This window comes from Hyla sarda, chromosome 2 (genome assembly GCF_029499605.1).
Source record: "Hyla sarda isolate aHylSar1 chromosome 2, aHylSar1.hap1, whole genome shotgun sequence".
Taxonomy (NCBI): domain Eukaryota; kingdom Metazoa; phylum Chordata; class Amphibia; order Anura; family Hylidae; genus Hyla; species Hyla sarda.
The window spans coordinates 14,024,630-14,048,260 of NC_079190.1; the positions used below are offsets into that span (position 1 = coordinate 14,024,630).

The 23,631-nt window shown below is 48.5% G+C and overlaps 1 protein-coding gene across 2 annotated transcripts in view; it reads right to left on the reverse strand.

The window, feature by feature from the left end:
• MOGAT2 (monoacylglycerol O-acyltransferase 2) overlaps positions 1 to 23,631 on the reverse strand; it is a 101,192-nt gene that overhangs the window by 62,855 nt on the left and 14,706 nt on the right. The gene's annotated exons all lie outside the window — the stretch shown is intronic.

A 23,631-nucleotide genomic window follows, 5' to 3' on the forward strand; every position in this document is an offset into this window, starting at 1 on the left:
AGTACCATACACCCATATACAGTACCATACACCCACACACAGTGCCACATAGCCATATACAGTACCATACACCCATATACAGTGCCACATAGCCATATACAGTATCATACACCCATATACAGTACCATACACCCATATACAGTACCATACACCCATATACAGTGCCATACACCCATATACAGTGCCATACACCCATATACAGTGCCATACACCCATATACAGTGCCACATAGCCATATACAGTACCATACACCCATATACAGTGCCATCCACCCACACACAGTGCCACATAGCCATATACAGTACCATACACCCATATACAGTACCATACACCCATATACAGTGCCATACACCCATATACAGTGCCATCCACATGACCCACACACTGTGCCACAAAGCCATATACAGTACCATACACCCATATACAGTACCATACACCCATATACAGTACCATACACCCATATACAGTGCCATCCACATGACCCACACACAGTGCCACAAAGCCATATACAGTACCATACACCCATATACAGTGCCATCCACATGACCCACACACAGTGCCACAAAGCCATATACAGTACCATACACCCATATACAGTACCATACACCCATATACAGTTCCATCCACATGACCCACACACAGTGCCACATAGCCATATACAGTACCATACACCGATATACAGTACCATACACCCATATACAGTGCCATCCACATGACCCACACACAGTGCCACATAGCCATACACAGTACAATACACCCATCTTACAGTGTCAGTCACATGTTCCCCTACAGTGCTAACCCCATATACAGTACCATACACCCATTATACAGTGTCAGACACATGTTCCCTGTCAGTGCTAACCCGATATACAGTACAATACACCCATCATACAGTGCCATCCACATGTTCCACATGCATAGCCCTCATATACAGCTTCAGCCATAGCCCCATCAGAAGCGTAACTCAGGGTTCAACACAGAGGAGGCAAAACACATCCACGTCCCCATTGCATGATTACAACCCTTGCAGGTTCTTCACAGGCATTGAGGACCATGTAAGTGATTACAGTGCAGTTACCTCCAGCGACTACAGGGGGCGTCTTCTCTGATCAGTCGTTAAATTTCCCGTTTCTTTTCTGTTTAGACCAGACCATCATGGACTTCTCTCGACCAAAAATTCCCTCTGCATTATTTGCTTTTTTAGCACCACCATCACTACCTATTCTCTAGCATCTCTAGCAAACTATAGGTGCTGAGAACTTTGGTACAGTCTGTTTTCGGGCCTGGATTTTTATGGAATGACCAAAAGGTTGGTAGTGGGGTCTTTCATTCTCTTCCTGGCAAGTCCAGGTTTTCAGTGTGGCTCAAAATCAGCACAGGTGCTGGAGACAGCTGATTATTGGGCTATAAAACAAGGTCTATAGACTGAGGCTGTGAAGAACCTGAACCTCTGATGGGAGTTGGAGTCCTGTTTGCAGCCTCAAAAAGGGGACACTAGTAGTTGGTAGTAAGCCACCTGTATAGACAGGGAATACTATTTTATAGTTTAGCGTTTCCCAACCAGGACGCCTCCAGCTGTTGCAAAACTTCAACTCCCAGCATGCCCGGACAGCCAAAGGCTGTCCGGGCATGCTGGGAGTTGTAGTTTTGCAACAGCTGGAGGCACACTGGTTGGGAAACACTGGTATAGGTAATGCTTGGATGTGTAGAATTTTATTTTGTATTTTTATTTTCTCAAGAATAAAAATCCAGTTTAAAGGGGTACTCCGGTGGAAAACGTTTTCTTTTAAATCAACTGGTGCCAGAAAGTTAAACAGATTTGTAAATGACTTCTATTAAAAAAAAAATCTTCACCCTTCCAGTACTTTTTAGCATCTGTATGCTACAGAGGAAATTTCTTTTCTTTTTGAATTTCTTTGTTTGTCTTGTCCACAGTGCTCTCTGCTGACATCTCTGTCCGTATCAGGAACTGCCCAGAGCAGAATAGGTTTGCTACGGGGATTTTCTCCTGCTCTGGACAGTTCCTGATACGGGCATCAGGTGTCAGCAGAGAGCACTGTGGACAAGACAAAAAAGAAATTCAAAAAGAAAATAGTTTTCTCTGTAGTATACAGCTGCTAATAAGTACTGGAAGGGTAAATATGTTTTTTTTTTTTTATAGAAGTCATTTACAAATCTGATCAACTTTCTGGCACCAGTTGATTTAAAAAAAAAAAAAAGATGTTTTTACCATATACAGTATATGGGATATTAATTTTTCCACATAAATGGAACAATTAGCTTCTCCGGATGTCTATGAATTTTTATGAATTCTTTATGAACTTTTTATGAACTATTGTGGCCGTATGTGAATTATTACAATCTTATTGCAGATTTGTAAGAATGTGATATCTCTGGATATATTGAGTTTTCCAGAGTGAGTTGAAATAAACTAATAATTAATGTATAAGGAATTAATTTCTGGTCCTTAACCCCTTAAGGACTCAGGGTTTTTCTGTTTTTACACTTTCATTTTTTCCTCCTTTTCTTTAAAAAAATCATAACCCTTTCAATTTTCCACCTAAAAATCCATATTATGGCTTATTTTTTGCGTCGACAATTCTACTTTGCAGTGACATCAGTCATTTTACCCTAAAATGCACGGCGAAACAGAAAAAAAATAATTGTGCGACAAAATCGAAGAAAAAACGCCATTTTGTAACTTTTGGGGGCTTCCGTTTCTACGCAGTGCATATTTCGGTAAAAATGACACCTTATCATTATTCTGTAGGTCCATACGGTTAAAATGATCCCCTACTTATATAGGTTTGATTTTGTCGCACTTCTGGAAAAAATCATAACTACATGCAGGAAAATTTCTACGTTTAAAAATGTCCTCTTCTGATCCCTATAACTTTTTTATTTTTCCACGTACGGGGCGGTATGAGGACTCATTTTTTGCGCCGTGATCTGAAGTTTTTATCGGTATGATTTTTGTTTTGATCGGACTTTTTGATCACTTTTTATTCATTTTTTAATGGTATAAAAAGTGACCAAAAATGCGCTTTTTTTGAATTTGGATTTTTTTTGCACGTACGCCATTGACCGTACGGTTTAATTAATCATATATTTTTATAGTTCGGACATTTACGCACGCGGCGATACCACATATGTTTATTTTTATATTTTTTTACACTGTTTTATTTTTTTTATGGGAAAAGGGGGGTGATTCAAACTTTTATTAGGGAAGGGGTTAAATGACCTTTATTAACACTTTTTTTTACATTTTTTTTGCAGTGTTATAGGTCCCATAGGGACCTATAACACTGCACACACTGATCTCTTATACTGATCATTGTTATCCCATAGGGACCTATAACACTGCACACACTGATCTCTTATACTGATCATTATTATCCCATAGGGACCTATAACACTGCACACACTGATCTCTTATACTGATCATTGTTATCCCATAGGGACCTATAACACTGCACACACTGATCTCTTATACTGATCATTATTATCCCATAGGGACCTATAACACTGCACACACTGATCTCTTATACTGATCATTGTTATCCCATAGGGACCTATAACACTGTACACACTGATCTCTCATGCTGATCACTGGCGTGTATTAACACGCCTGTGATCAGTGTTATCGGCGCTTGACTGCTCCTGCCTGGATCTCAGGTACGGAGCAGTCATTCGCCGATCGGACACCGAGGAGGCAGGTAGGGGCCCTCCCGGTCTCCTGTCAGCTGTTCGGGACGCCGCGATTTCACCATGGCGGTCCCGAACAGCCCGACTGAGCAGCCGGGTCACTTTCACTTTAGAAGCGGCGGTCAGCTTTGACCGCCGCTTCTAAAGGGTTAATACCTTCTAAAGGGTTAATACCCATAGGGTATTAGCCGCGGGTCCCGGCCGTTGATGAGCGCCGGGACCGACGCGATATGATGCGGGATCGCCGCGCAAATCGCAGGACGTAAATATACGTCCTGCGTCGTTAAGCGGTTAAATATCTATTGGTCTTGTATTTCTCACAGGAAAGGATTGCAGTAACACTTGTTTTGCTATACACATGTTTATTCCCTTTGTGTGTATTAGAACTAAACCAAAAAAGGAGAAAAATAAAAAGCAAATTGGACATAATGTCACCAAACTCCGAAAATGGTCTGGACAAAATTATTGGCACCTTTAACTTAACCCCTGAAGGACTCAGCCCATTTGGACCTTAAGGACTAAGACAATTTTATTTTTACGTTTTCGTTTTTTCCTCCTCCCCTAAAAAAATCCTAACTCTTTTATATTTTCATCCACAGACTAGTATGAGGGCTTGTTTTTTTGCGCGACCAGTTGCCCGTTGTAATGCCATCACTCACTTTACCACAAAATGTATGGCGCAACCAAAAAACACTATTTGTGTGGGGAAATTAAAAAGAAAACAGCAATTTTGCTAATTTTGGAAGGTTTTGTTTTCAAGCCGTACAATTTACGGTAAAAATGACGTGTGTTTTTTTATTCTCTGGGTCAATACGATTAAAATGATACCCATGATAACATACTTTTCTATTACTGTTGCGCTTAAAAAATAATCGCAAACTTTTTAACCAAATTGGTACGTTTAAAATTCCCCTATTTTGAAGACCTATAACTTTTTAATTTTTCCGTATAAGCGGCGGTATGAGGGCTAATTTTTTGCGCCGTGATCTGTACTTTTTATTAATACCATATTTGCTTATACAAAACTTTTACTAGATTTTTTATAAAAAATTTTTGGAATAAAATGTTATAAAAAAGCAGCTGTTTTGGACTTTCTTTTTTTTTACGTTCACGCCGTTCACCGTACGGGATCATTTACATTTTATTTTAATAGTTTGGATATTTATGCACGCGGCGATACCAAATATGTATATATAAAAAAAAATTTACACTTTTTGGGGGTAAGATAGGGAAAATGGGACAATTTACATTTTTATTGGGGGAGGGGGTTTTTCAAATTTTTTTACTTTTTTTAACTTTTATTTTTACACTCTTATAGTCCCCATAGGGGACTATTTATAGCAACCATTCGATTGCTAATGCTGTTCAGTGCTATCAGCATTATCGGTCATCTTCTGAAGGTGAGGGGACCTCCGTCTGCCGTGCAGGATGATCGGATCGCCGCGGCAGCGCTGCGGGCGATCCGATCATCCTGTTAAGTGACCGCGATGCTGCAGACGCCGTGATCTGTGTTGATCACGGCATCTGAGGGGTTAATGGCGGACATCCGCGGGATCGCGGTTGTCCGCCATTACTGGCGGGTCCCTGGCTGCGATCCACAGCCGGGACCTGCCGCGCATGGTGCCGGCATCGCTCCGATGTCCGCGGTTATGCTCAGGACGTAAATGTACGTCCTGGTGCATTAAGTACCACATCACCAGGACGTACATTTACGTCCTGTGTCGTTAAGGGGTTAATATTTGGTTGCACACCCTTTGGAAAAAATTACTAAAACCAGTCACTTCCTATAACCATCAATAAGCTTCTTACACCTCTCAGCCGGAATGTTGGACTCTTCCTTTACAAACTGCTCCAGGTCTCTTATTGGAAGGCGCCTTTTCCCAACAGTAATTATAAGATCTCTCCACAGGTGATCAATGGGATTTAGATCTGGACTCATTGCTGACACTTCAGAACTCTCCAGCACTTTGTTGTCATCCATTTCTGGGGGCTTTTTGACGTATGTTTGGGGTCATTGTCCTGCTGGAAGACCCAAGATCTCGGACACAAACCCAGCTTTCTGACACTTGGCTGTACAGTGCGACCCAAAATCCATTGGTAATCCTCAGATTTCATGATGCCTTGTACACATTCAAGGCCCCCAGTGCCAGAGGCAGCAAAACAACCCAAAACATCACTGACCTCCACCATATGTCACTGTAGGTACTGTGTTCTTTTCTTTGGAGGCCTCATTCCGTTTTCGGTAAACAGTAGAATGATGTGCTTTACCAAAAAGCTCTATCTTGGTCTCATCTGTCCACAAGACGTTTTCCCAGAAGGATTTTTGTTACTCAAGTTCATTTTGGCAAAATGTAGTCTTGTTTTTTTATGTCTCTGTGTCAGCAGTGGGGTCCTCCTGGGTCTCCTCCATAGTGGGGTCCTCCTGGGTCTCCTCCATAGTGGGGTCCTCCTGGGTCTCCTCCATAGTGGGGTCCTCCTGGGTCTCCTCCATAGTGGGGTCCTCCTGGGTCTCCTCCATAGTGGGGTCCTCCTGGGTCTCCTCCATAGTGGGGTCCTCCTGGGTCTCCTCCATAGTGGGGTCCTCCTGGGTCTCCTCCATAGTGGGGTCCTCCTGGGTCTCCTCCATAGTGGGGTCCTCCTGGGTCTCCTCCATAGTGGGGTCCTCCTCGGTCTCCTCTATAGCGTTGTTGACGGATAGTTCGCACTGACACTGATGCTCACTGAGCCTGCAGGACAGCTTGAATATCTTTGGAACTTGTTTGGGGCTGCTTATCCACCATCCGGACTATCCTGCGTTGACACCTTTCATACATTTTTCTCTTCCGTCCACGCCCAGGGAGATTATCTACAGTGCCATGGGTTGCAAACTTCTCGATAATGTTGCGCACTGTGGACAAAGACAAATCTAGATCTCTGGAGATGGACTTGTAACCCCCCCCCCCCCTCCTGTCACATTCCCCTCTCCCCCCCTTGTCACATTCCTCTCCCCCCTCCTGTCACATCCCCCCCCCCCCTCCCCCCCTCCTGTCACTTTCTTGTATTCTTGTACTGCAGTAATACACTGGGTTTCTCGGGCAGATTTAAAATCTTCTGCGGGAGCAGGGAAACCCAGTGTATTACTGCAGAACAAGACCTCTCCCCATCAGCCAATCACTGGCTTGACACATGACAACACTGCGGCCAGTGATTGGCTGAAAAGGGAAAGGTCCTATTGTACTAAGAAGAGAGGAAACTCCGGAGCGCACAGAGACGAATCTGCAGGGAGCGGGACTAGGTGAGCAAAATTTTAATGTTTTATTTTTCTCCCTGCACACTTTGATCAGTGTTTTTCAAGCAGGGTGCCTCCAGCTGTTTTGAAACTACTACTCCCAGCATGCCCAGACAGCCTTTGCCGGTTCGGGCATGCTGAGAGGTGTAGTTTTGCAACAACTGGAGGCACCCTGGTTGGGAATTGTTTGCACGAACTTGAACACATTTTTTGCAGCAGCTGTTGGTTAAAAAACAACACAAAACCCGAGTAATGTGGTCGGGAAAATTGGTAAATATGTGTGAAAGTAAGGTTTTTGTCGGGGAACGCCCCTTTTTAGGCTTTTCAGCAAGCCGAGTCGGGTGGTTCGGGAATTAGTGTCGCAACATGACGCACTTTGTCTGCACCATGTGCGACAACATAAACCCGACAAATGCTGTTGGTTTGGCGATAGTAAATGAGGGACATTATGTCCAATTTGCTTTTTTTCCTCCTTTTTGGTTTAGTTCCAATACACACAAAGGGAATAAACATGTGTAGAGCAAAACATGTGTTACTGCAATCCTTTCCTGTGAGAAATACTTCATTTTCTAGAAACATTTCAGGGGGGACAACATTTACGGCCATGACTGTATGTTGCTGAGAAGCATTAGATTATTGTGCATGTTGTGGATGTGTTTTCTCAAGTTGATTTCACATAGTTGAATTTCTGTTTGCTCTATACCCTAGGTCTCCAAACTGTAGACCTCCAGCTGTTGCAATTATTATTGCCCGGTATAAAAGTCCCGGGTCAGACCCCTTTATACTTTCTACAAGGTTCTGGACACATTCCTCCATATGGACATGATGACATCACACAGTTCCTCCATATGGACATGACGACATCACACAGCTCCTCCATATATACATGATGACATCACACAGTTCCTCCATATGGACATGATGACATCACACAGTTCCTCCATATAGACATGATGACATCACACAGTTCCTCCATATAGACATGATGACATCACACAGTTCCTCCATATAGACATGATGACATCACACAGTTCCTCCATATAGACATGATGACATCACACAGTTCCTCCATATGGACATGATGACATCACACAGTTCCTTCATATAGACATGATGACATCACACAGTTCCTCCATATAGACATGATGACATCACACAGTTCCTCCATATAGACATGATGACATCACACAGTTCCTCCATATGGACATGATGACATCACACAGTTCCTCCATATGGACATGATGACATCACACAGTTCCTCCATATAGACATGATGACATCACACAGTTCCTCCATATAGACATGATGACATCACACAGTTCCTTCATATATACATGATGACATCACACAGTTCCTCCATATAGACATGATGACATCACACAGTTCCTCCATATAGACATGATGACATCACACAGTTCCTCCATATGGACATGATGACATCACACAGTTCCTTCATATAGACATGATGACATCACACAGTTCCTCCATATAGACATGATGACATCACACAGTTCCTCCATATAGACATGATGACATCACACAGTTCCTCCATATGGACATGATGACATCACACAGTTCCTCCATATGGACATGATGACATCACACAGTTCCTCCATATAGACATGATGACATCACACAGTTCCTCCATATATACATGATGACATCACACAGTTCCTCCATATGGACATGATGACATCACACAGTTCCTCCATATAGACATGATGACATCACACAGTTCCTCCATATGGACATGATGACATCACACAGTTCCTCCATATGGACATGATGACATCACACAGTTCCTCCATATGGACATGATGACATCACACAGTTCCTCCATATGGACATGATGACATCACACAGTTCCTCCATATGGACATGACGACATCACACAGCTCCTCCATATATACATGATGACATCACACAGTTCCTCCATATGGACATGATGACATCACACAGTTCCTCCATATAGACATGATGACATCACACAGTTCCTCCATATAGACATGATGACATCACACAGTTCCTCCATATAGACATGATGACATCACACAGTTCCTCCATATGGACATGATGACATCACACAGTTCCTTCATATAGACATGATGACATCACACAGTTCCTCCATATAGACATGATGACATCACACAGTTCCTCCATATAGACATGATGACATCACACAGTTCCTCCATATGGACATGATGACATCACACAGTTCCTTCATATATACATGATGACATCACACAGTTCCTCCATACAGACATGACGACATCACACAGCTCCTCCATATATACATGATGACATAACACAGTTCCTCCATATGGACATGATGACATCACACAGTTCCTCCATATAGACATGATGACATCACACAGTTCCTCCATATAGACATGATGACATCACACAGTTCCTCCATATAGACATGATGACATCACACAGTTCCTCCATATGGACATGATGACATCACACAGTTCCTTCATATAGACATGATGACATCACACAGTTCCTCCATATAGACATGATGACATCACACAGTTCCTCCATATAGACATGATGACATCACACAGTTCCTCCATATGGACATGATGACATCACACAGTTCCTCCATATGGACATGATGACATCACACAGTTCCTCCATATAGACATGATGACATCACACAGTTCCTCCATATATACATGATGACATCACACAGTTCCTCCATATGGACATGATGACATCACACAGTTCCTCCATATAGACATGATGACATCACACAGTTCCTCCATATGGACATGATGACATCACACAGTTCCTCCATATGGACATGATGACATCACACAGTTCCTCCATATGGACATGATGACATCACACAGTTCCTCCATATGGACATGATGACATCACACAGTTCCTCCATATAGACATGATGACATCACACAGTTCCTCCATATGGACATGATGACATCACACAGTTCCTCCATATAGACATGATGACATCACACAGTTCCTCCATATAGACATGATGACATCACACAGTTCCTCCATATGGACATGATGACATCACACATTTCCTCTATATGGACATGATGACATCACACAGTTCCTTGATATGGACATGATGACATCACACAGTTCCCCCATATGGACATGATGACATCACACAGTTGCTGCAGATTTGTCAGATCCATGGTGAGAATCTCCAATTCCACCACATCCCAGCGGTGATCTATTGGATGATCTGGTGACTGTGGAGGGCATTGGAGTCATGGGACCTCATTGTCCTGTATGAGATGATGTCATGTGACCTCATTGTCCTGTATGAGATGATGTCATGTGACCTCATTGTCCTGTATGAGATGATGTCATGTGACCTCATTGTCCTGTATGAGATGATGTCATGTGACCTCATTGTCCTGCATGAGATGATGTCAAGAAAGCCCTGGAGGGGACAGAATGGGAACGGAGGAGCCCCATGACAGGGGTATTATGCGGGAAGGTAGGGGTTAAATGTGAGGAGTTTAGAGGAGGGAGCTAGGGAAGCGCGGGCTTTTAGTGAGGGAGTAGGGAGGAGTTAAGGAGGGTATATAGGAGAGGGCATTTGTGCGGGGGCCACAATCTGCGTGGCTGAAGAAGTGTCCCTACCTGTGCCATGGCAGACATGGAGGCGATTCTGCGGCGCGTGCGGGATGAGGTCCTCCGGTGCGGCTCCCAGTGGCTGGAGGACGCGCTCCCATCCCTCGCCGCCTCTCCGGTGCTTTCGGCGGGGGAGTCCGGGCCTCGTTCTAGCGGCCGGCGCTCTCGCCCGCCGGAGCGCCTGTCACCTGCAGCTTCCCCTATTCCCAGGCGCCGAGGGGTGAGTCCTTCTCCGGCCGCTTCCTGCCGTGGGTCCGGAGCGTCGGGCGGGGGGCGGTCCGGGCAGGCGCCCCTTGGTCGGCCTGTTGTGAGGAGCGGTGCGGGGCGTGCTGTCGGCGCGTCCCAGGGCTTCGGTGAGGGACCGGCGCGTGGTGCGGCCCGCTCTGGAGGGCGGGCCCGGCGGAGATCCGCAGCTGCTGTTTCCTCTGCCCCTCAGTCGGGGGGGCAGTCTCCTGCAGGCCTGGTTGCTACCCGGGCCGTGATTCATGTTGCGCCCTCTGCTTCCTCTTCCAGGGGGAGCAGGAGGGCTGGTTCTGCAGTGTCCCCTGCTGCTGCTGCCGGCAGGGGGGGCGGTGCTTCTGGGAGGAGACGAGATCGAGGCTGCTCTCAGTGAGGTCAGTGAGGATGATCTGCTGCTGCTGGCTGGAGAATCTACAGAGACCCTGGACCCGCTGTCTTGTCCCCTGCTCCCCTCCGGGGTTGTAGCGGGTGTTGGCGTCAGCGGGGTTCGGTCGCCACCACTGTCCGTCCAAGCCGCTGGTGGGGCGAATTCTGCTGCTGCGGAGTCGTCGGACGGGGTCCCCCCGATCCTTTCCTTGGACGATGTGTCTGTCACCCGTGATGTCCGGAGTCGCCCTTCTTCTGGAGTTACGGCCGCTGGTTCCGAGCCGGTGAGGTCGGGTGAGTCTACCACTGTCTCCAGTCTGGGGGGTTTTGGGGGGGGGGGGGTGGGCGATTTACAATTGTTTTTTAATGGCTTGCATGCTTTACTGCGGGGGAGTGGTCTGGGGGCGGGGGTTCCCAGGTGTTTCCGGTACCTGTTTGGGGGGCTGCAGCAGGCTGGGGGGGGTGCTGGGGTGTCGGGTCCGGTTGGGGGGACTGGGTCGGGCTCGTCGGTGGGGGCCCCGGTAGTGGCGGCGTCGGGCTCTGGGGGAGGGGTCCGGCTCGCGGATGCGGCTAGGGGGGAGATTTATGTTTGTTTTGAGGGCCCATTGGGCGCTCATCTCAAGGCGGAGGTCCGGGAAAAAATTTGGAAGCGGGAGTATGTCGACATTTTTTCGCTCCTGCCGCTGGATAAGTTCAACTTGGACAGGGTCCGGCCGGACGAGTCTAAGCGGTTGGAAAAGGTGGAGGAGGAGGAGCGTCGGCGGTATCGGCTGATACCGTGGACGTTCTCCAATTGGCTTCAGGCCTTCGCCATTTTGGCTAGCGTGGTGGGTGAGAGGGCGCCGGAGTCCTGTTCCGGTCTCTTCTGCTACATGGATGCGGTGGGGGAGGCGTATCGGATTTATGGGGGCTTGGCGTGGCTTCGGTACGACGAGCAGTTCCGGCAACGCATGGCGTTGCATCCGGATCTGCGTTGGGAGCATAAGGATATCGGTTTGTGGATGCGGCTGATGGCGGCTCCTCGTAGCGGGACTGGGCCACAGTCCTTTCGGGACGGTGTCGGGGGTTCGGGTTTGGGGTCAGGGCGGTCCGGGGGGGCCGGGCGTGGGGTTTGTTGGCAGTTCAACGAAGGGAGCTGCAAGTTAGGGGCGGATTGCCGGTTCAAGCACGAATGTTCCGGTTGCGGGGGTGGGGGACACGGTTTATCACGCTGTTTCCGGCGGGGGAAGGCTAAGCCGGGAGGGGCTGACCAGAAGAGGGGTGACGCCGGTACGGGTGGAAAGGATGTTGCCTTTCCTCGCGCTTTACCCAAATAGGGAGGCGGCGGAGCTGTTGCGCTTGGGTTTTGCGGAGGGTTTTCGGATCCCTTTTTCCGGGTCGGCGGGTTCGGGGGGGCTGGTGCGGAATTTGGTTTCTGCACGGGCCCGTCCGGAGCTGGTGGAAGAAAAGCTTTTGCGCGAGGTGGAGCTGGGGAGGATGGCTGGTCCCTTTGCTGGCTCTCCTATTGAGGGATTGCGGGTGTCGCCTTTGGGCCTAGTGCCCAAAAAGGAGCCTGGCAAGTTTCGCCTCATTCACCATCTCTCCCACCCTGAAGGGGGATCGGTGAATGACGGCATTGACCCGGTTTTGTGTGCGGTGTCGTACACTTCTTTCGACGCTGCGTTGGTGTGGGTGCGGCGTTTTGGGCAGGGGGCTTTATTGGCGAAAACTGACATAGAGGCAGCTTTTCGCCTGCTGCCTGTTCATCCTGACAGTTTTTACTTGTTGGGTTGTTGTTTAGGTGATAGTTTTTTCGTTGACCTTTGTTTGCCCATGGGTTGTTCTATCTCGTGTGCATTTTTTGAAAAGTTTAGTTCGTTTTTAGAGTGGGTGGTGCGGCGGGAGTCCCAGTTGGACTCGGTGTTGCACTACTTGGATGACTTTCTTTTTTTGGGCCCGGCTGGGTCTTGGGTCTGTGCGGTGCTGTTGCAGGAGATGGAGCGGGTCGCAACATGGTTTGGCGTCCCGTTGGCGCCGGACAAGACGGAGGGCCCGTCTACGGCAGTTAAGTTTCTGGGGATCATTATTGATACCGTGGCGATGGAGTGTCGGTTGCCGGATGAGAAGCTGAGTGAGCTGAAAGAGGAGGTCGATAGGGCATGCAGGGTTAAGAAATTGCAGTTGCGGGAGGTCCAGTCACTACTGGGTCGTCTCAATTTCGCCTGCAGGATCATGCCTATGGGGAGGGTTTTTTGCCGGAGGCTGGCGGCGGCTACTGCAGGGGTTTCGCGGCCTACCCACTATGTCAGGTTGTCGGCAGACTTGAGGGCGGACTTGCGGGTTTGGCAAGATTTTTTGGGCAGGTACAACGGTCGGTCAGTGGTAATGGGTTGCCCGGTTTCTAATTGGGATTTGGAGTTGTTTACCGACGCGGCGGGCAGTTGCGGTTTTGGGGCCTATTTGCAGGGTGAATGGTGTGTGGGTCAGTGGCCGGAGGTCTGGCGGGTGGCGGGTTTGACGCGGAACTTGGCTTTGCTTGAATTGTTTCTGATTGTGGTGGCGCTGGAGGTGTGGGGGGACTTGTTTCGCAATAGGAGGGTCTGCTTTCATTGCGATAACATGGGGGTGGTACAGGCTATCAATAATCAGACGGCGAATTCTCCGCCGGTTGTTACGCTGCTGCGTCACCTGGTGCTACGGGGTTTGGAGCTTAATTCGCATGTTGTCGCTTTGCATGTGCCGGGGGTGGTTCACTCAGTCGCTGATGCTCTCTCTCGTTTGCAGTGGGACCGATTTCGGGAGTTGGCACCGGAGGCCGAGGAGCAGGGGATCCCTTGTCCGGAGTGGCTGTGGAGGCTGGTTTAGCTGTGGCGATGGGCCTTGTGGGACGGTCTGTGACCAGGTCAACGTGGGAGTCTTATAGTCGGTGGTGGGCAGATTGGGAGTTATTGCTTCGGCAGCTTTCCATTACGGGCGCCCCTTCGGAATGGGAGGCGGCTCTTTTATTTTATGTGGGCAGGGCTTTTTGTGAGCGGGTGTCCCCGTCGGGTCTGGGTCGCCGGATGGCGGCTCTGGCTTTTTGGTTCAAGGTCCGGGGAGTGCCGGATGGGACGAAGTCTTTTTTGGTGCGGCAGGCGGTGCAGGGGTTTCGTAAGGGGGCTAGTTCTAGGGATTTGCGCAAACCGGTGACATTTTCGTTGTTGTTGCGCTTGGGTTCTTTATTGGCTGGGGTGTGTTTTTCGGTATATGAGCTATGTTTGTTCCGTTTGGCTTTTGCGTTGGCGTTTTTCGGGGCTTTTCGTATATCGGAGTTGGTGTCTCCTAGTCGTTGTCGGGCCGGGGGGCTTCTTTTTTCGGATGTGGTTTTGGTGGAGGGGGTTTTGCAGTGCCGCGTTCGGCGGTCAAAGACGGATCAGATGGGTCGGGGGGCGGTGGTGCGTTTGGCGCGCCTGGGGAGTTTGGAGATGTGCCTGGTGGCTTGTTACTCCGCGTTTTTGGCTTTGCGGGTGGGGATTGTGGGTCCGTTGCTGGTCCATGCTGACGGGGGTTTTCTGTCTCGTTTTCAGTTTGTGGGGGTTTTCCGTAAGTGTTTGCGCGCGGCGGGATTCGTGGCAGAGGACTACAGTTCTCATTCCTTCCGGATAGGTGCGGCGACCGAGGCGTCTCGGTGGGGCCTGGGACCGGAAATGGTTAAGCAGATTGGGAGGTGGGAATCTGAGAGGTATAGGCTGTACGTTCGTCCTCATTTGTTGTGATGTGCGTGTGTTTGCGCCTGTGGGTTGTACTGTATTCTTTTCTTTTGTCGTTTCAGGTGGAGCGGCTGGGCTTGTCTGGATTGTCGGCCATTCGTATGTGACGCGAGGGGCAGTAAGGGCGGGGGTTCGGCCGGCGGGCAGACAGTTGGGATTGGACGGTTCGGTGGCCCAGGTTCGCTGGTTGGGAAAGGGGGGCATGAGGTGGTCAGAACTGTTGTCCAGGGTCCAGTTCTTTGTTCAGCTGGACCGGTCCCCAGATATCTTAGTGGTCCATTTAGGTGGGAATGATTTGGGTGTGCGCAGGTCTCAGGATTTGATCAGGGACATTAAACTGGACCTGTTGCGTTTGTGGTCCTCTTTCCCGGATTTGGTCCTGGTGTGGTCCGAGATGGTTGCCAGGCAGAAATGGAGGCAGGCTCGGTCGGTGGTAGCGATCAACAAGGCGAGGATTAAGGTGAATAAGGCGGTGAGTAAATTCGTGGCCAGGAATGGTGGTTTGGTGGCGCGGCACCGGGATTTGGAGGAAGGGGGTGCGGATTTTGTGGCCTCGGATGGTATTCATCTTAATGGGATGGGTATGGATTTGTGGCTTCTTGAGTTGAAAGAGACGGTGGAGAGGGCTTTGAGGCTGTGGAGGAACAGGGACAAGTAAGGGGTCACTTGTCCCCGTTGTGGCGGGGTCAGGAGAGGAATCTGGGGAGGCACCAGTGGATGGGCATGGTATGTTGGATGGTGTGGAGGTGGGCTGGGAGCGGTTCCCAGCCAGAAGGTGGAATTCAGGTTGGTGGGCTTCACAAAATGGTGCTCCTGTGCAGGTGAGCTACGGCTAGGAGCAAGTGAAGATCCCATCACCTGTGATCTGGTAACGGTGCCCCTCAGGTTCTTCTCCTGTGCTAATAGACATCCTAATGTTAGGACAGGTTATATTGTTATGTATGACGTTCATACATCGGTTTACAATGTTGTAATTGATTATTTATGTTATTTAATAAATGGGCTGCTGTGGCCTTTGTTTAACCAACACATGTCTTATGTCATTTATGGGAGGGAATAAGATAAAATTAAGTTAAAGGTGTTAAATGATAGATGATCTGGTGGGGGTCATAGCAGCTATAATATTCCCTAGTCATGTGACCTCATTGTCCTGCATGAGATGATGTCATGTGACCTCATTGTCCTGTATGAGATTATGTCATGTGACCTCACTGTCCTGTATGAGATGATGTCATGTGACCTCATTGTCCTGTATGAGATGATGTCATGTGACCTCATTGTCCTGTATGAGATGAGGTCATGTGACATGGGGCATTATCCTGCTGGAAGTATCATCAGAAGATACAGGGGACACTGTGGTCATAAAGGGATGGACATGGTCTGTAACTAGGGAAGATACCATGTCCGATACCTGCTGTCACTCCGCTGCCCTGTTCTCCCATCCTCCCGTCCGCATCATAGTCACTCCACCTCCTCCACTGCGCTCAGCGTAACACTATGGAGGAAGCAGAGTGACGTATATGTCACATGCTCCTCCATAGGACGCCATGATGCGGACGGTAGAACGGGGCAATGGAGCGGCAGCACCCAACAAAGGACAGCTGCAGGTGAGCTGTCTGCAATGTCTACAGGGGGGGGCCTGCTGGTGTCTAAAGAGGGGGACCTGCTGTCTACAGGGGGGGCTGCTTTCTAAACAGGGGACCCTGCTGCTGTCTAAAGGGGGGGCATGCTGCTGTTTAAATGGGGGCCCACTGTCTACAGGGGGGCTGCTGTCTACAAGGGGGGGGGGGTCCTGCAGTCTATAGGGGGGCTACTGTCTACAAGGGGGCTGCTGTCTACAGGGGGGCTGCTGTCTACAAGGGGGGGGGGGGGCGCTACAGTCTACAGGGTGCTGCTCTCTACAAGGAGGGGGCCCTGCAGTCTACAGGGGGGCTGCTGTCTACAAAGAGGGGGCCCTGCAGTCTACAGGGGGGCTGCTGTCTACAAGGGGGGGGGGGGCGCTGCAGTCTACAGGGGGGCTGCTGTCTACAGGGGGGGGTGCTGCAGTTTACAGGGGGGCTGCTGTCTACGGGGGGATGCTGTCTACAAGGGGAGGGGCCGTGCAGTCTACATGGGGGCTGCTGTCTACAGGGGGGGCTGCTACTAATGACTGCTGGGGGGCTGCTGCTAATGTCTGCAAGTGGATACTACCTACTATTAAAGACAATCTTACAGCAGAGTCACCTGCACTAACTTGAATTTATGGGTAGACAGTGCAGGTGACCCGGTTTCTACCGCTGCTCACCATGTGGTCATTGGTCTCACCGCCAATGCAAATGCCCTGTTCTGCCCAATGGAGAAGAGAGGAATCTTGGCTCATACTACAGCAGCCGCCTCCATTGTACACAAGGACCCACATATCATACGGTGATCAGCGCCAGAAACCGGGTCACCCTGCTGTCAGATTCCCTTTAAAATAAAAGTACTCGTACTTGGTATCAGCGAGTACTGGAATTAAAGTATCGGTACTCGTACTCGGTCTTAAAAAAAATGGTATCGGGACATCCCTATCAGTAACAATACTCAGGTAGGCTGTGGTGTTCATAAACCGCTCAAAAAAATAAAGGGATCACTTAAACAACACAATGTAACTCCAAGTCAATGACACTTCTGTGAAATCCCACTGTCCACTCAGGAAGAACACTGATTGACAATCAATTTCACATGGAACAGACAACAGGTGGAAATTATAGGCAATTAGCAAGACACCCCCCAATAAAGGAGTGGTTCTGCAGGTGGTGACCACAGACCACTTCTCAGTTCCTATGCTTCCTGACTGATGTTTTGGTCACTTTTGAATGCTGGCGGTGCTTTCACTCTTGTGGTAGTATGAGACAGAGTCTACAACCCACACAAGTGGCTCAGGTAGTGCAGCTCATCCAGGATGGCACATCAATGCGAGCTGTGGCAAGAAGGTTTGCTGTGTCTGTCAGCGTAGTGTCCAGAGCATGGAGGCGCTACCAGGAGACAGGCCAGTATATCAGGAGACGTGGAGGAGGCCGTAGGAGGGCAACAACCCAGCAACAGGAACGCTACCTCAGCCTTTGTGCAAGGAGGAGCAGGAGGAGCACTGCCAGAGCCCTGCAAAATGACCTCCAGCAGGCCACAAATGTGCATGTGTCCACTCAAATGGTCATAAAAAGAATCCATGAGGGCCTGACGTCCACAGAAGGGGGTTGTGCTTACAGCCCAACACCGGGTAGGATGTTTGGCATTTGCCAGAGAACACCAAGATTGGCAAATTCGCCACTGGCGCCCTGTGCTCTTCACAGATGAAAGCAGGGTCACACTGAGCACATATGACAGATTCTGGAGACGCCGTGGAGAACGTTCTGCTGCCTGCAACATCCTCCAGCATGACAGGTTTGGTGGTGGGTCAGTAATGGTGTTGGGTGGCATTTCTTTGGGGGGCCGCACAGCCCTCCATGTGCTTGGCAGAGGTAGCCTGACTGCCATTAGGTACTGAGATGAGATCCTCAGACCCCTTGTGAGACTATATGCTGGTGTGGTTGGCAGCAGTTCCTGCAAGAGGAAGGCATTGATGCTATGGACTGGCCCGCCCGTTCCCCAGACCTGAATCCGATTGAGCACATCTGGGACGTCTCGCTCCATCCACCACAGACTGTCCAGGAGTTGGCGGATGCTTTAGTCCAGGTCTGGGAGGACATCCCTCAGGAGACCATCCTCCACCTCATCAGGATCATGCCCAGGCGTTGTAGGGAGGTCATACGGGCACGTGGAGGCCACACACACTACTGAGCCTCATTGTAACTTGTATTAAGGACATTACATAAAGTTGGATCAGCCTGTAGTGGGGTTTTCCACTGTGATTTTGAGTGTGACCCCATATTCAGACCTCCATGGGTTGATACATTTGATTCCATTGATAATTTTTGTGTGATTTTCTTGTCAGCGCATTCAACTATGTAAAGAGGAAAGTATTTCATACGATTAGTTCATTCATTCAGATCTAGGATGTGTTATTTTTTTGAGCAGTGTACTATAAGTGTCCATTTTAGTACATCGTCAGTCATAACTCCATCCCGAGTCAGGCGAAACAGTGTCCAGCCTCCTCTCTCGGACCAATCTTCGCCAGGCGTCACTGAAACTCCCTCATCGGAAACTCCGTCATCCCTCAGATGAAAAACCTTCCTGCCATGTAGCAGAGCAGAGTTAGTGTCGGCTCCCTGCTATACGGATTCTGCTGTACATGCTATTCGGTGTTGGTTCTGCTATACAGACTCTGTGCAAGTTTCATAGTTTCGACTCTGCTATACATGCCATGCAGCATCGGCTCTGCTATGCGGCAGGAAGTTTCGGCAGAGGGAGAATCATCTGAGGGATAATGCCGTTTTGGATGAAGGAGTTTTGGCTGAGGGATGACGGCGATTGGTCCGGGAGAGTTGGCGGAACACTGTTTTGCCTGATGAGGGACGAAGTTACGACTGACGATGTCCTAAAATGACGTAATACTATGATCAATTGGTACTAAAGGGCCCAAAGTGTGCACAGAAAATGTCCCCCTCACCATTACACAACCACCAGCCTGACCTGCTGATATAAGGCAGGATGGATCCATACTTTCATGCTTTTACACTAAATCAGGGTCAGAGAGGGGTTTCTGCATATCTTGGTTATAACCAATGGTTATTTAAGTTACTGTTGCCTTTCGATCAACACGAACCAGTCTGCCCATACTCTTCAGACACAAACAAGGCATTTTCCTCTACACAGCTGCTGCTCACTGGATATTTTTTCTTTTTCGGACCCTTCTCTGTAAACCCTAGAGATGGTTGTGTATGAAAATTCCAGTGGATCAGCAGTTTGTGAAATACTCAGATTAGACCGTCTGGGACCAACAACCATGACACATTCATAGTCACTTAAAGTGTATCTGTCATTAACGAAAACTTTTTACATAATGTAGATAATACCATTATATGTATATTTGCAATATTTAGCGGTTGAGGACAAGCAGGGCTCTGTACACTGAGGACAAGCAGGGCTCTGTACACTGAAGACAAGCAGGGCTCTGTACACTGAGGACAAGCGTGGCTCTGTACACTGAGGACAAGCATGGCTCTGTACACTGAGGACAAGCGGGGCCCTGTACACTGAGGACAAGCAGGGCTCTGTACACTGAGGACAAGCAGGGCTCTGTACACTGAGGACAAGCGTGGCTCTGTACACTGAGGACAAGCGGGGCCCTGTACACTGAGGACAAGCAGGGCTCTGTACACTGAGGACAAGCAGGGCTCTGTACACTGAGGACATGCAGGGCTCTGTACACTGAGGACAAGCGTGGCTCTGTACACTGAGGACAAGCGTGGCTCTGTACACTGAGGACAAGCGGGGCTCTGTACACTGAGGACAAGCGGGGCTCTGTACACTGAGGACAAGCGGGGCTCTGTACACCGAGGACAAGCGGGGCCCTGTACACCGAGGACAAGCAGGGCTCTGTACACCGAGGACAAGCAGGGTCCTGTACACTGAGGACAAGCGTGGCTCTGTACACTGAGGACAAGCGTGGCTCTGTACACTGAGGACAAGAAGGGCTCTGTACACTGAGGACAAGCAGGGCTTTGTACACTGAGGACAAGCGGGGCTCTGTACACTGAGGACAAGCGGGGCTCTGTACACTGAGGACAAGCAGGGCTCTGTACACCGAGGACAAACAGGGCTCTGTTCACTGAGGACAAGCAGGACTCTGTACACCGAGGACAAACAGGGCTCTGTACACCGAGGACAAACAGGGCTCTGTACACTGAGGACAAACAGGGCTCTGTACACTGAGGACAATCAGGGCTCTGTACACTGAGGCTCTGTGACATGCCCCTGACTCACACAGAAGGATGATTGACAATCCAGGAGCCTGTACAGAGCCCCGCTTGTCTCGCCCTTACTTCTTGCATTTGGGTTCCTCATAGAGACACACAGACAGTTGCTGCAGGGACAGCATTTTTCACTCAAAAATATAGACATTTTTTACCAAATGCATATTACAAATATACTTATAATGGTATTATCTACATTATATAAAATGTTTTTGTTAACGACAGGTACACCTTAAATCTCCTTTTCTCCCCATTCTGCTGCTTGATGTGAACTTCATCATGTTGTCTTGACCATGTCTACATGCCTAAATGCATTGAGTTGCTGCCATGTGATGACATCTGTGGACAATAGCACAGGAGGTGAGACAATATTGAAAGGATCACAGTCTTAATTCCTCACTATTGTCAACAACTCTGCTTCCTGTCATTGAATGGAAACATAATTCTCCACTTCTCTACATCTGAAGCCTCATCCTGATATAGCTTTGGTCACAATGCTGACAGGCTGGTTACAATGTATCATATGTACATAATTGCAGCAGTAAAACTGCAACTACACTGAAACATTGTAACAACCCTTCAGCTGTGTAAACATAAGACTAGGATTGTTTATTATTTTAATGAGGATCTTTATGTTTATTATCAGAATAAGTGAGATGTGGGAGACATGGCAGCGTTATGTTAGCGGCTCCCGATCCCTTCCCCGTACAGGACGCAGGTGCAGCCGCGGCCTCAGACACATTATAGGATCTATTATTCATGATATGTCCCGACCCCCTGGTGTCTCCCTGTCTAGAAGACGGTGTCAGCTCAGGGAGGCCATGTCCCCATGTAGCTGAATAAGTCATAATCCTATAAAGTGCAGGAAGACACAGCATCTCCCCCCCCCCCCCCCCAACCCCCTCCTGGACCCCTGTTGGACCCCTCCTAAAATACACTGTTAAAAATAAATACAGAGAAATCCACAGCTCAGCTCTGGGTCCTGCCGCCATGTTATCCACACTGTAAGTCACAGTCACTATGTCTCATATTACAGTCACCCAGCTTTCCTAGAGCACTGAATACATAGTTATGGTAGAGGGGCTGTTACACTGCATAGCCAGGAAAGATTCTAGGATAGCTGTGCGGCCATCTGTGGAGGACATACTGGTTAATACCCAGTGTTTTAGAAACCTGAAGAAACTTGATGGTTAAGACACAGTGCCTGGTCATTTTATATGAGATTTATAATCATAGAGTAACAGCTGCACAGTCCTCTCTATCCCCTCCCTGCACTCATCTCTATGATCATAGAGAGAACCATGTGGTCATATAGTTACAGCTACACAGTCCTCTCTATCCCTCTGCTGCACTCATCTCTATGATCATATAGAGAACTGTGTGGTAATACGGTTACAGCTGCACAGTCCTCTCTATCCCCTCCCTGCACTCATCTCTATGATCAAAGAGAGAACTGTGTAGTAATACAGTAATAGCTGCACAGTCTTCTCTATCCCTTCCCTGCACTCATCTCTATGATCATAGAGAGAACTGTGTGGTCATACAGTTACAGCTGCACAGTCCTCTCTACCCCCCTCCCTGCACTCATCTCTATGATCATAGAGAGAACTGTGTGGTCATACAGTTACAGCTGCACAGTCCTCTCTACCCCCCTCCCTGCACTCATCTCTATGATCATAGAGAGAACCATGTGGTCATACAGTTACAGCTGCACAGTCCTCTCTATCCCCTCCCTGCACTCATCTCTATGATCATATAGAGAACTGTGTGGTAATACGGTTACAGCTGCACAGTCCTCTCTATCCCTCCTCTGCACTCATCTCTATGATTATAGAGAGAACTGTGTGGTCATACAGTTACAGCTGCACAGTCCTCTCTATCCCTCCTCTGCACTCATCTCTATGATCATATAGAGAACTGTGTGGTCATAGTTACAGCTGCACAGTCCTCTCTTTCCCTTCCCTGCACTCATCTCTATGATCATATAGAGAACTGTGTGGTCATAGTTACAGCTGCACAGTCCTCTCTATACCCTCCCTGCACTCCTCTCTATGATCATATAGAGAACTGTGTGGTCATAGTTATAGCTGCGCAGTCCTCTCTATCCCCTCCCTGCACTCATCTCTATGATCATAGAGAGAACCATGTGGTCATATAGTTACAGCTACACAGTCCTCTCTATCCCTCTGCTGCACTCATCTCTATGATCATATAGAGAACTGTGTGGTAATACGGTTACAGCTGCACAGTCCTCTCTATCCCCTCCCTGCACTCATCTCTATGATCAAAGAGAGAACTGTGTGGTAATACAGTAATAGCTGCACAGTCTTCTCTATCCCTTCCCTGCACTCATCTCTATGATCATAGAGAGAACTGTGTGGTCATACAGTTACAGCTGCACAGTCCTCTCTACCCCCCTCCCTGCACTCATCTCTATGATCATAGAGAGAACTGTGTGGTCATACAGTTACAGCTGCACAGTCCTCTCTACCCCCCTCCCTGCACTCATCTCTATGATCATAGAGAGAACCATGTGGTCATACAGTTACAGCTGCACAGTCCTCTCTATCCCCTCCCTGCACTCATCTCTATGATCATATAGAGAACTGTGTGGTAATACGGTTACAGCTGCACAGTCCTCTCTATCCCTCCTCTGCACTCATCTCTATGATTATAGAGAGAACTGTGTGGTCATACAGTTACAGCTGCACAGTCCTCTCTATCCCTCCTCTGCACTCATCTCTATGATCATATAGAGAACTGTGTGGTAATATGGTTACAGCTGCACAGTCCTCTCTATCCCTCCTCTGCACTCATCTCTATGATTATAGAGAGAACT